This window comes from Rhinolophus sinicus, linkage group LG03 (genome assembly GCF_036562045.2).
Source record: "Rhinolophus sinicus isolate RSC01 linkage group LG03, ASM3656204v1, whole genome shotgun sequence".
Taxonomy (NCBI): domain Eukaryota; kingdom Metazoa; phylum Chordata; class Mammalia; order Chiroptera; family Rhinolophidae; genus Rhinolophus; species Rhinolophus sinicus.
Window position 1 is genome coordinate 129,496,759 of NC_133753.1, and position 13,610 is coordinate 129,510,368.

The following is a 13,610-nucleotide window of genomic DNA, read 5'->3' on the forward strand; positions in this document are numbered from 1 at the left end:
ATTTCAAAGGTGATTCTTAATTGTTTATCATTCATTGATTGCTAGTTACGATGCGGCTTCAAATTATCAGACTCTGGTAATTTGAAATGTTCATGTTATGAAAAGGTTTTGTTATTATAAACTAAATTTCATAATAATGTTTTTTTCTCATCTTCCATTTTATTTTAGTCTTATTGCCAATTAACATAAGTCATTATTTCCTCTTCATAGTAAAATAGATGCTTTGGTAGAGGCTTGCCAAATGTGTATTTAAAAATGCTTATGGCAGGTAGAAAAATAACTCTATGATTCTTTGTTTCATTGTTTTCATCTTTTTTATTACTCAAATATTTCACAAGTTTAAAGAATTGCCTTTTTATAGTTTCTCTAGTTTAAAATTCCAGACATTAATGGAAATACTAAAACAAAATATGATGATAAAAATGTTTCTTAAATAATGCCCAAGAGAGGGCCTAAGATCAACTTTATCTATTCCCTGCAGGCACAGCCTTAACATAACATGTGAACTCTATTTAGCTGACACTGGTGGTTTAAGTATTTTTCACAACTAATCAGCACCTGAATAATCAAAGGTGTGTACCATCCATCAGCTTTAATGAAGCATTAAAACACTTTAATGGAACTTAAGGTAATTAGAAAGTCTCTTATGCAGTTCATCCACTAACAAGAAGAAAATCTTCAGGATTAATAATAATGGAATAAAATTTCCAACAAAGAAGGGGCCTTGTGGGGACAGAGCCAGGAGTGCAGTTTCCAGGCTCTCAGCCTCACATGGAAAGGTGCTAACTCGGGTAGTAAATGGCCATCAACTGTGATTGGATGGCCATCAGCTGTGGCTAGTTGGCCATCAGCTGTAACCAGTGAGCCATTGGCCACCTATATAACTGCTGTGGCTACGCTAGCATAAAATGGGGGCTAGCAAGAAGATGGTGACTGAGCTAGCAAGAGTGGATTGCAGATAGCACGGCGGATTGCAGCTAGCAAGTGAGGTGGGTTGGCAGAGAGAAGTGGACAGCAGGTTGCAGCTCCTGCTTCCTGTGTCTCCAACCCAGCTGCTAGCGAGAATATAGTGGTATGACTCCCCTATCTATGGCTCCATGGGTGTTCCTTTCTAGCCTCACCTGTCCTGCATTCTTATGTGGTGAGTGGGAGCTGAGACCCCGCAGGCCGCCCCGAGTGACAGGCCCCTATTTTACTTCAGCAATCCCATTTATAAAACTAGATTTTTGTGTGTTTCAAGGAGGATATTGGGTCTAATTAATGAGTAAACTGTTATGAAATATTAAAAGCATAGTAGTTGAAATTATTCCTGTTGTTCATCCTTAAGGATCATGAGAGATAAAAATTAAAAAAAAAAATACAGTTCTCTAAAGATTCAGAAGTACATTTGAAAGAATCTACTGCCTTAGGGGAGATATTTTATCCTATAGATTGATATTTATCTAATAAAGACCTTAAGACTATGAGAACAGAGAAAATTCACTATGTATAAAAGATAGGTTGTATATTATAATTTAACAAAATTAGTTGTAATAGCCAATATTTAACATTATGACTACTTGACAATCAACCACTTCTCAAATGAATATTAACTCAGCTGAAAAGCAGAATTATTAAACAATCTTGTTTTTGAGGCTGCTGTAGTGACAATATGTCAGCAATTGATTTTCTACTGAATCTATTCTCTCTTTCCTTCTTCCTTAGAGAGCATTTATTATATTTTGGGTGGCTTATCTAAAAGCCAAATTTCCCAGCCTGATTTGTGACCAATGCAATGATAGAAGTGCATGAACAATTATTCTGCTAGAATTATGGCCTTTTGCTTTTCTAACCTCTCTCCTACCTGATGTTTAGAACCTATGCTCTGGTCATTATTTTCCACATTGAGGTGACCTCTGTGCTCCAAGATGGTGGAGCAGAGAGAGGGAATGAGTCTAGGTCTCTGAATAGGCATGAAACTTGTCACAAGCCCTAGACATCTCACATCAAATTATTTTATGTGAGAGAAAATAAGCAATTCCAATAATTTTACTGAATATAAATTAAGAGATAATATGATTTAAGTTAAATACGTGGTATACAACAGTTTTTAAAAAGGAGAGATGTATATTTAAATGATAATATAAGTGATAAAATAAGATGTATATTTAAATGATAAAATGAAGTTAATAATATATTATATTAAAAATAAAGATTAAAAAGTAAAAAATAATAATTAAAATGATCATAAAACTCAAATAATATAATATGTTGAAAAAAATTTAACATGTAGGTCCTGTATCCAAGATTCTGGGCTTCAGAAAAGCTCCACCACTTATTAGCTGTTCAAACTTGGGCAGTTTATTTTACTCTCTACTTCAATTTCTTAACCTGTAAAATAAGGATACACATTGTGCCAATTTGACTAGCCTTGTTGTGGAGGATCAAATTAGATACATATAAAATACTTAGAAGACAAACTTGCCCTTAGTAAATTTCTAACAATAAATTTCATTTATAAAATGAAGTTAATTGAAAAATTATGTTATCATAGTTTTATTTTAATTTCTCATTTTTTAACTCAAAATTATTTTCTCAACCTTGTTTGTTTTACCATTTTATATTGGAGTATTGAAATATTTTTATCTTTTTTAATTGTTTTCCTTCTTGGTTTAAAAATAGTAGACAAGAATTATATTGCGATAGTAGTGTCTTCCAAAAGAAGAAATAGTTAATTTTTTTTCTTCCAATCACTAATAATATTTTAATGTATGTTATTTTTTAAAATAACAGTTCAGATCATTTTGTTCTGGTGCATTTGCATTCCTGGATAGGCATACAGAAGTAATATATGACTGGGAGTCTTAGGGGAAGGTGGAAGCAGGTCTACATAGGCTTGTAAAGGGAACTAACCAAAGAATTTTGACCAAATAGGTGATAATTCAAAGTGAATATGATTTGACTTAACATGTTGCAGTAAAAATGGCAAGACCTACAGCACTGTAGGAATATAGTGTCTGGAGGTAGAACTTGCCTATAGTGTTTACAAGGGACATATAAACAATTAGATATTTAAGTCTGGATTTTAATGTAGAAAACATTCGGGATTCATCAACCTAGAGTTGAGATTTAATGCCACTGGAATGGGTGAAAGATAATAGAAAAAGGAGAGAATAGCGAGGCTCTTTAATGGAGCCCCAAACCATTGGGCCTACTATAATCGAGTTTATGGAATCCTGCCTAAACGATTCATGTGCAAAAATGTATTGTAAAGGATGCTCAGAAAAGAAAAATGTTTAAGAACAAAAGAGTGGCCAACTGGTCTCTCTCTCTCTCTCTCTCTCTCTCTCTCTCTCTCTCTCTCTCTCGACTAAATTCATAGGACTGAAGCTTCCAGTAGATGTGGCAATATGAGGTCTTTGTGACCATGGCGAGAGAAATTTCAGCAAAGTGCTGAAGAAGAAGCTAGGTTATGTTGGTGGAGTGATTTAAAGAGAAAATGGGTGAAATGAAATAGTGCCATTTGTGACAGAATAGATGGATATTGAGATTATGCTAAGGGAAATAAATCAGACAGAAAAAGTAGAGAACCATATGATTTCACTGATATGTGGGATATAAAACTGAAAGCAACAAAGGAGCAAGCCAAACAAACAAAGAAACGAAAACTGATAAACATAGACAATAGTTTAGTGGTTACAGAGGGTATGGGGGCAGGGGGTGGTAGATGAAGGTATAAAGAATCAAATATATGGTGATGGAAGGAGAATTGACTGGGTAGTGAACATGCAATGTGATATATAGATGATGTATTACAGAATTGTACACTCGAAACCTATGTAACTTTACTTACCATTGTCACCTCAATAAACTTAAAAAAAAAAAGAGCAAATGGGAAATGAAATGGTGGATCCACAAAGTGCAGACAGTACTTCTGAACCAGATTTTCTCTGGAGAGGGTGGCAGAGGGTGGTGGGCAACAGCACAGTATAGCTTACAAATATTGAAGTTAACGGGACATATCATTATGCTGACTTGAATAAAAGGAGAGTTTGAGTGAACTGAAGGTAACATAAATGAGGAATAATGAAGCCACAAATTTACTCACCCTAACTTTGTAGAGAAAAAACATAATTTCTTTGTCTCTAACTGATCTGATTTCTTCTTAAGATCTTGCCATCCTGAGTAGCTGATACACTGACTTTTTTCAAATATATATATATACTTTTTCCAAATATATATATACATATACATACATATATATATACACACACACATATATATATTCCTTCATGTAAGGTATAAATAAATGTCTTTTCATTTTTAAAACCTGTGTCAATTCAGGACTCAATATTCTGTCAAAATTGGATCAGGCATATTTAAATGGCTTAGTATATCATCAGATTTTGTATCCTCTCCTTTTTGTCCCGTTCTGAATATGAGGAACAGTGGCTGGCTTGCTGTGTTTTTAAGAAGAAGTATGAGAGGGAACCATGTTGCTCCACATGCCTTTGCATTTTAGCTGACACTGTTGCTGGTGTCCATTCAGGTGTGATAGCCTCATTATTACACTAGTTGTTCTGAACAATGTATGTGGCCTCAGTGCCCCTATGTAGCATTTGCTCTTTTTCTGTTAGCATGCAGGATCACCAGCACGTGAGATATGTAGGTATCTCTTCACTGGAGCACAGAGGACATTCACTGTATCCCCAAAAAGATATTAGGAGTTAGGAATACTGCCACATCCCTTTTTTTTACTTCCTCCCCACCATCAGTGCTTTGTGATTTCTTTCACATCACCTGAGACATGAAACCACCTCTATCTTCAAGTTCTCCTAGCTCAATTCTTTCCCATATTAAGTCCAAGGAAGAAAGCCATTAGCCTGAAGTCCTCAATTTCTCTCTACGTATTCAAATATATATAAATTACTTCAGGCTCTGTTATCAGCCTTCCTAACTTTCTGTCTCTCATTTATTTTTCTTCATACAGTCTTTCAGGAATAGAAGGAAATGAATTAAGGATTTTAGTATATTTTTATGTCATACGTACCTACCTTCAGTCTGCGTACATCATGACCTACGAGTACGTGCCACCTGTTTTTTATCCATTCATTCCTTCAGGGACACCCAGGTAGACTTCATATCTTGGCTATTGTATACAATGCTGCAATGAACATATGGATGAGCATGTACCCTCAAAGTAGCATTTTGAGTTTCTTCAGCTAAATGCTCAGAAGTGGAATTTGTGGGTCCTTCTTTTTCTCTTGTTAATAGCCTTTGTTATAAAGTCTATTTTGTCTGGTGTAAGTATTGCTTCCCACACACACCCCCACCCCACCCTGTTTTCATGAATTTTCTTTTCCCTTTACTTTCAACCTGTGTGTGTCTTTCAATCTAAAGTGAGTTTCTTGCAGGAAGCATATATAAGGGTCTTGTTTTCTTATCCATTCAGCACCTTATGTTTTGATTGGAGCATTTAATCTATTTACATTTAAAGTAATTGTTGATAGAATGTAGTTGTTGCCATTTTATTATTCATATTTTATTATTATTATTATTTATTTTGTCTTAAATCCCTCTAAGATTCCTTGTAATACTGGTTTGGTGATGATGAACTCCTTTAGCCTTTTCTTGTCTAGGAAGCACTTTATCTCTTTTTCCATACTAAATGATAGCTTTGCTGGATAGGGAATCTGAATTATAGGTCCCTGCTTTTCATCACTTTGAATATTTCCTACCAACCTCTTCTGAAATGCAAAGTTTCTGTTGGGAAATCAGCTGATGGTCTTATGGGAGCTCCCTTGTATGTAACTAACTGCTTTCTCTTGCTACTGTTAAGATTCACTCATTGTCTTTAACCTTTGTCACTTTAATTATGATGTTTCTTGGTGTTAAACTCTTTAGGTTCATCTTAGTTGGGACTCTCAGTGCTTTCTGTGCTTGTATATCTATTTACTTCACCAGGTTAGGGAAGTTTTCTGTCATTATTTTTTGAATTAGGTTTTTGAGCCCTTGCTCTTTCTCTTCTCCTTCTGGTACCCCTACGATGTCAATGTTGGAACACTTGGTGTTGTTTCAAAGGCCCTTTGAACTATCCTCATTTTTTTGGATTCCTTTTTCTTTGTGCTGTTTTGATTGGGTATTTTATGCTACCTTATCTTCTAAATTGCTGATTCGATCCTCTGCTTTATCTAATCTACTGTTGATTCCCTGTAATCTATTCTTCATTTCTGTTATTGCAGTCTTTATTTCTGACTGTTTCTTTTTTTATGTTTTTGATTTCCGTTTTTATTGTTTCCTATCTCCTTGCTGAAGTTCTCCCTGAGATCATTGAGCATCCTTATAACCAGTGTTTGGAACTCTGTTTCGGGTAGATTGCTCGTCTCCATTATGTTTAGTTCTTTTTCTGGAACTCTGTTCTGTTCTTTTACTTGGGACATGTTTCTTTCTCGCCCCATTTTGGCTGCCTCCCTGTGTTTGTTTCTATATATTAGGTAGGGTTGCTATGTCTCCCAATCTTAGCAGAGAGGCCTTATGTAGTAGGTGTCCTGTGGGGCTCAGTGGCAATCTTCTTGGTCACATGAACCACACATTCCCGGTGTGTCCCTTGTGTGGGTTGTATGTGCCCTTCTCTTGTAGTTGAGCCTTGGTTGTTTGCTCAACAATGGAAGGAATTGACCCTTGAGCTCATTGTGAGAAATGGCCATGAGTACAGTGGAGGAGGTGAAGTCAGTGGCTGATCCTACAGAGCAGGATTTACCTCAGCAGGGCTCTGGTACCTGTCTAATCTGCCCCTTGGGTGTGTCATTCTTGGAGGTGCCTGGGTGATGCTCCAACTCATTTGGAAGCTGGCCACTGGGGGACACCAGCCCCAGGACCACTTGGGAGGGGACCCACTGCAGGTCAAGTGCCCCACCTGGAGCCACCTGGCAGGAGCCATAAAGCAATCTGCAGATGGCCACTGTCCCCACTTGAGCAGTGCTTGGCAGTGTCCCACGAGGCCAAACCAAGGACCCAGGCCGGGTGCTGTAAGTGCTGAGCTTATGGATGCTTAGTCAGAAGTGTGGACACACTCAAGCCAGATGCTATTTGTCTGGGTTCTGAAAACCTTTGAGAGACCCTAGGAAAGTCTGCATCATGAGACAAAGCAGGCAGTCTACATGAAAAAGCACTGGAAGTGGCTTGAGTTTGCCCAAAAGTTAGGTGGGGCTTGGTCTCAAAATCACCAGGGTGTGGCTAAAAAATGGTGTCAGCATGCTGGGAAGGGGGAGGGCTCATCAAAGAAACAATGACTTCCACCGGCTCCACTGTCAAGAAAAAAACTGCCCCTCCAGCCTTCACTCTGAGGCTAGACAACTCAGTTCCTCCCTGTATGTCCCTGGCAATTTTGAGTTGCTGCCCCACACTGGAGCTCAGAGCGACTAAGTCCGTCAGCAAATAAGACCTCCTTGCACGGTCTCTTTAAGTGACTGGAAGTACAGCCTCCCTCCGTCTGACTAAACCACAATCTCTGCTGGTTTTTACAGCCAGAAGTTATGGGGACTTCTTCTCTCCCTGGCACTGAAACTGAGCTGGGGAGAGGCTGGGACCCCTTACTCCTCAGGAGGGACCTCTGTAGCTGAGATATCCCTCCTGATTTTTAATGGTCATACGTGGGATTGGGACCAGCCCTTTTCACCTCTCTGCCCCTCCTACCAGTCTCAAGGTGGCTTCTTCTGCACATCCTTAGTTATAGTGCTTCAGTTTAGCAAGACTTCAGATGACTCTCAATGAGTTGTAATTCCGATGTGGTTGTGAGGGAGGTAAGCACAGCATTTACCTACTCCACCATCCTGACCAGAACTCCTATGTGGTTCTGTTTTAAATAAAGATAAAACAATTCGCTCTAAGCATAGGGAAAATAAATTAGAAAGTGAAAGAAGACAGAAAGCCTTCAGTTACAATGTTCTGCTCCATATAGAGAGCAATGTCTTTAATTACCAGTGTTTTTGAATTAAATCTTATCAAGTGGAACCAAATCTAAACTACATCTCATTGGAAATTAGTACACTCTTAATGAGAAGTGCAATTTAATAATAATTACAATTTAACCAATCATGGAAGTTAATTGCAAAAAAAAAAAAAAAAAAAAAAAGCTATGTAATTATTGAGACCCTAAGAACTTAAAATAGTATATCGTATAATACTGAGGGTCTTATATGCTGATATACATGGTACAAGTTTTGATAGATTAGGTTCAATGGTGTGATAATATATATTATAATACTTGTATACAATCTTACATAATACTTTTTGTAATAACCTTTTGTTGATCATAGACATACCATACATTCTTCCTTTTCTTAATTTTTATATATTGAATGTTAATCTTGTGCATTACCGAGATTTCAATGGATTTTTTTGAAATGTCATTAAGTTCTAATGACATCATGAAAAATTGGTTTCCTTTGCATGTTAACCTTCTATCAATCTATTGAGATACCATTAATCTCATTTTGTCAATGAATAAATTTACCCCTGCTTTCAGAAGTGAAAACATATTCTACCAGTACCTGACAAGAAAGAACATAAACATTGAAATCTATGTGTTGTAAACTTTACCTAGTTATTCAGGATCCAGCAGAATATCAGCTCAGAGCAAATACCTAACAAATACTTGCTGATTAGTTGATTCTACATGTTCAAAAAGCCTTACAGAAATGATAAAGAAATGAAATACAGTATCTTGAATCAAATAAGTAGAAGTCAATACACAATTCTCTGATAATGTTATGATCACATCTTTTAAAGTATATTTCTATTATATTAACAATTATTTTATATATATATTAACATAGAATATAGATACATAAATCCATGTATCACATCATTCTAGTGTTAAAATACTTGTTAGTTGTAAGTATTTACAAGGTCAAAAAAATCAAATATGGATCTGTCAAGTTTTAGTTTCCATATCCTTAAGAATGTTATAGCTAGATTTCTCAGTAACTGAGTTCTAATATCTTCCTACTCCTTTCCCTGTGCTTTATTTTCTCAACTTAAAGAAAGTATAATGGTCAGTGTCATAGCTGAAGATATATAAATATTATCTAGAGATTGGTATCCTTGCTAGGTATTTGAAGAGCAAACAGAGGGTCTCTTCTATTTGGTGCTCAGAAACTGCATAGTTTATGTTATGTTATCATTGCAAAATGATAGCATAAAAAAAGTATCACCTTGTTTATTTGGCAAATTAGAAAACAAAGTACAATACAATATGGGTACCAGAACCTTATTACTTTAACCATTTTAAATAGATCTATTTCAATATAAATATTTCAGCCATCTTAAAGGAAATACACTGCATGTAATTTAACTAAAGATTTGCTCACGTGACTCAACATAGACTCTATGAACACTGATTGCATTGTTGTGTTTTGACAGGATGATATCCCTTAAATTATAAAGACATGTGGTTTTGTTCTGAAACATTGATTGTAAAGTTCTGCTCTGTAGTCCTGAAGCTTTCAAGGAAGCACCATACAATTAACCTCTTAGGAAAATGTTTAAATAAACAGTGACTTTTAATCAAGTTATCACAAAATCTGTATAACACTCTTCATATAGTGTCTCTCTAAAGTCAATGCACGTATAAATCAGCTGGGGATCATGTTAAAATGTTGGTAAATGATTCTTATTGAAGAAATTTAAGCTATCGCTAGAGATCCTACATTTCAAACAAACTCTCAGGTATTGTTCATTCCACTGATACAATGACCACATTTTATGGAGCAAGATTTTACCAAATAATGTACACTTATTACCACTTATACATGTGATATTTGAGAATTATATGTCATGTTGCTACTGCAGAAAAGAAAGGAAGCTGCCAACGGATTCTGTCTCAAACAAGATAATACAATTTTTCATTTGTTGTAAATATGATCCACTATTTCTGCTCCAGATAAAGTCATAAAAATAGGCTTCTGCTTCTTTGAGGTAGCCTGGTTTTGACCTGTGTGTCACAAACTGCCACCTTTAAAATGAATGTTCCATATCTATTTTTTTCTAAAAAGAAATCTATCTCAGCAGCCACTACCTCAGTATAAGTACTACATTAAATTTAGTTAATATAAGTACAGTGAAAATACATAGGAAATATACAACGGTTTGGCTCTTGCTATTGTTAAATGTCTGCTTTGATTAATTGGGACTTGTATTCTCCCCTGATTTTAGCGAGGTCCAAAGAATACCTGTTCAATAAATACCCCCGACTGTCATGCTCTGACAGCTTGTGTCAACTTTAAGCAGTATTTCTTTCTAAATTTCTCTCCTGATTTTCCAGCTGTCATGTCTCACAACTGTCAATTTGCCTGCTTCTTGTAAAATTACCCCCTTCTAATTTATTGTTTTTGTTGTGGCTTAACAATCCAAATGAATGGTCTCTTTAGATTCATATTTAAAATAAGAAAATAGACTGTATATAAAGAAGGAAATTTGGGGTATTTTATGAATAATGTGTAAGGCCTTTTAGTGATTTCATTTCATACTTCCTTTCTAGTTCATGAAATACTTGAATCTTAGCTCTGGGTTTTTGTCTAAATTCCAGATATTTGATGTTGGGTAGTGATTGCTAGAAAAATTGTCTTATTGGTTTTTAAAGCAATAATAATTAGCATAAGTTGATAAAAAAAATCCAAGTTATTTAACATAATGGGTGTATTCTATCCCTGGATCTTATGATTCATAGTTTACAGATGAAAAAACTTGAGAGTCTCTCTTCCTTATTCAACATGCAAAACTTAACAAGCAAATGCTATTTTATATTGTTGAAAAACTGAAAAAAGATTTCTAAAATCTTCAGCTGAAAAGCAATTTGGAATTCCAGAGCTCATCTGTATTTTAATTTTTGCTCTTGGATTTAATAGCTTTGCACTGAATTGTGCTTAGTCTATTCACAGAGATCTATATCTATGGTCATGTCAATATAAATGAATACAAAACATAATGAAAAATAGATTTCCATCAATTTATTTTATTGTTTGGCTAAGATCCAGAAATCCTACTTCCATTGTTACCCTAGCATTCTTATTTTAGGAAAATTAAATCACCTCATTTCATGCTCATGTTCACAATTCACCCACAATGTGAAAATCTGAAATATAACTTAGCTCCATATAAGGAAAATGGTGGTGGACATGTAGTGTAAAATAAAACATTCTTGTAGACTGCTGGTTTGTGCATGCTTCTCCAGAACTATCTAGAACTTTCCCCCAATATCAATGATAAAAAGAACTCCATTGGCTTGGCAGATCTAATGCTTAAGGGAAAGATTTTAAAGTCTTGGCAAGCTGATCATCCAAATTGATCACCATAGTCCAGATGTTACCACACTAAATTCTGTGCTCTAAATGTCCTGACATTACTTGTATAATTCATCTTAAGTTTTTCTAATCTACTTAGCCTGTCGTTCTATGTTCTTTTCCATTTCTTAATTCTTTCCTTCTTTTCCATCTATCTACTCTCTACCATGTGCCATACATTATATTAGGCACTGGTGATGTTGTGATACTTGCGTCTTTCACATATCCTCAAAAAATACAAAATCTTAATTCTAAGATCATTTGAAAATATTCTCAGAAGTTTCTTTATTACTAGATTCATTTGTAATTTTTCTCAGCAAATTATATTTTTAAGATTCTACTCATTGTCTTGAATTTTATTTTTATCAACTTGTCTCTCTCTCTCTCTCTCTCTCTCTCTCTAATGGGATTGCAACCTTAGTTTGTCTTCCTTTCTTTATTTATTATGTGGATCACAATATCACCTGTTTCATAGAGTTGTCATCAGGATTAAATGGCAAAACCATATGAAGTGCTTTGGTTATTACCTGGCATATAATAAGAGTTCAATACATTTATCTAAATAATTATCAGTATTAACATCATTATAATTATTACATCTATATTATCTCTGCAATCAAAAAGCCTAGAAACATCTGCCATTAGAGAGAGCAATCATGAGAAATCATTGAGCCTGGCGAGGTGCCCACACCTGATAGATATTGCATTAAATAAATGCAAAGAGGTTTATCCCCCTTTAACTCCCTTTTGAGTATTTGGATTATGTTTAGGAAATAGATAATTTGATTTAAGTTGTCTTTGACATTGCTCTAACAGGAGCTAATCTTCTTTTTCCCCAAAGAGAGATCAAACCACAGAATAAGTCTTGCCTGTGCAAGACTACTCAACTCTATTTTAATTACAATGTGTGGTTATCTTCTATTAATAAAAAGTCATATGACTTCCATGTGTGATAAAATATTATACTTTCAATTTAAAAGTCATATTTGTAATAAAAATGAGTTAATTAAAATATTAAGTTAATAATATTAATAAATAACTTGTGGATATCTCAATGATGATATGTGCAGCATTTGAATAACTTAAGTTTGGGAAATACCAATATAGCCCGAAATCTTTATTTTACATAGGGGTAATCTGAGTCCTTGAAAGAGCAAGTGGTTTATCTAAGATTAGGATACAGGCCTAATCACTTTAAAAACTTACTGATGTGTATAATATCATACCAGTTTTTATTATAGAGAATAATGTTTCGTAGGTTTTCATTCTAACCCTATTAGACAGTTTAGATATTTTTTATGAAGAAGGAACTATTATCATTACGTAGACTCATGTGCCTGCTTTACATACAAGAACTCAGTAATATTTGAACTGATCTGAAAATGAAGAAGGAAAAAATGCCTACCAAAATAAAAATTTAAAAAGAGATGAATTTAAGAATTCTTAAACCTAGATCACATTTAACCTAAGATATGACAGAGAAATGTAGTGTTCATAAACATACTGGAGTGTAAAAGTGATTGTCTCTGATGGGGCACTAGTTTTGAAACTTGTTTTAGGGAGGAAACAGAATATACTTCAAAATATTAAAGGAAAGGGGATTTCTGTTCATGGAAATTATTTACAGAAATCGTATGTTTTTCAAACTTCACTAGCTAAATTATCATAAATATATTATCAAAGCAGAAGCCTGATTTTTTTGCTCATATTTTTAAAGAAATTAATTCAATATGAAATGGCTTGTTGAATCATAGCCTAAAAGCTAAGGGTCAATCTGATAACTGGTGATTTGGTGTGAGGAAGGAGAATTTCTTTCGAAAGAAAGAACTAAATCTTTTCAATCCTAAAATTTTGAAGCACACTTTGACAACTCTTTGACACAAAATTGGAGGAAAATGAGAAAATTTTGAAAAACAAGTTTTCTGGAATGGTGAATAAATTTTAAAATTCTCCATAACCTTTCAATAGTAAGATAGAGGATTAATTCTTTATCATTGATATAAGAATATCCAGAGGTTGTACAACTTTGAAATATGTCTTTATGAGGGCACAGTGTATGAATTAATTTATAATGAATGATACCATCATTTATTGACTGCTTATTTGTAAGTCACTGGGCTTAACAATTAGAAATATCTCATGTAATTATGAAAATATTCTACAATACCCTAATAGAAGAGAAAACTGAGGTCTTCACTGGTTATAAGCTGAGTCAGAGTTTGAACCCAGACTCCAAAGCCATGAATCTTAGCTGTACTCTTCTTTGCTAACTCATATTTATAGTTATGC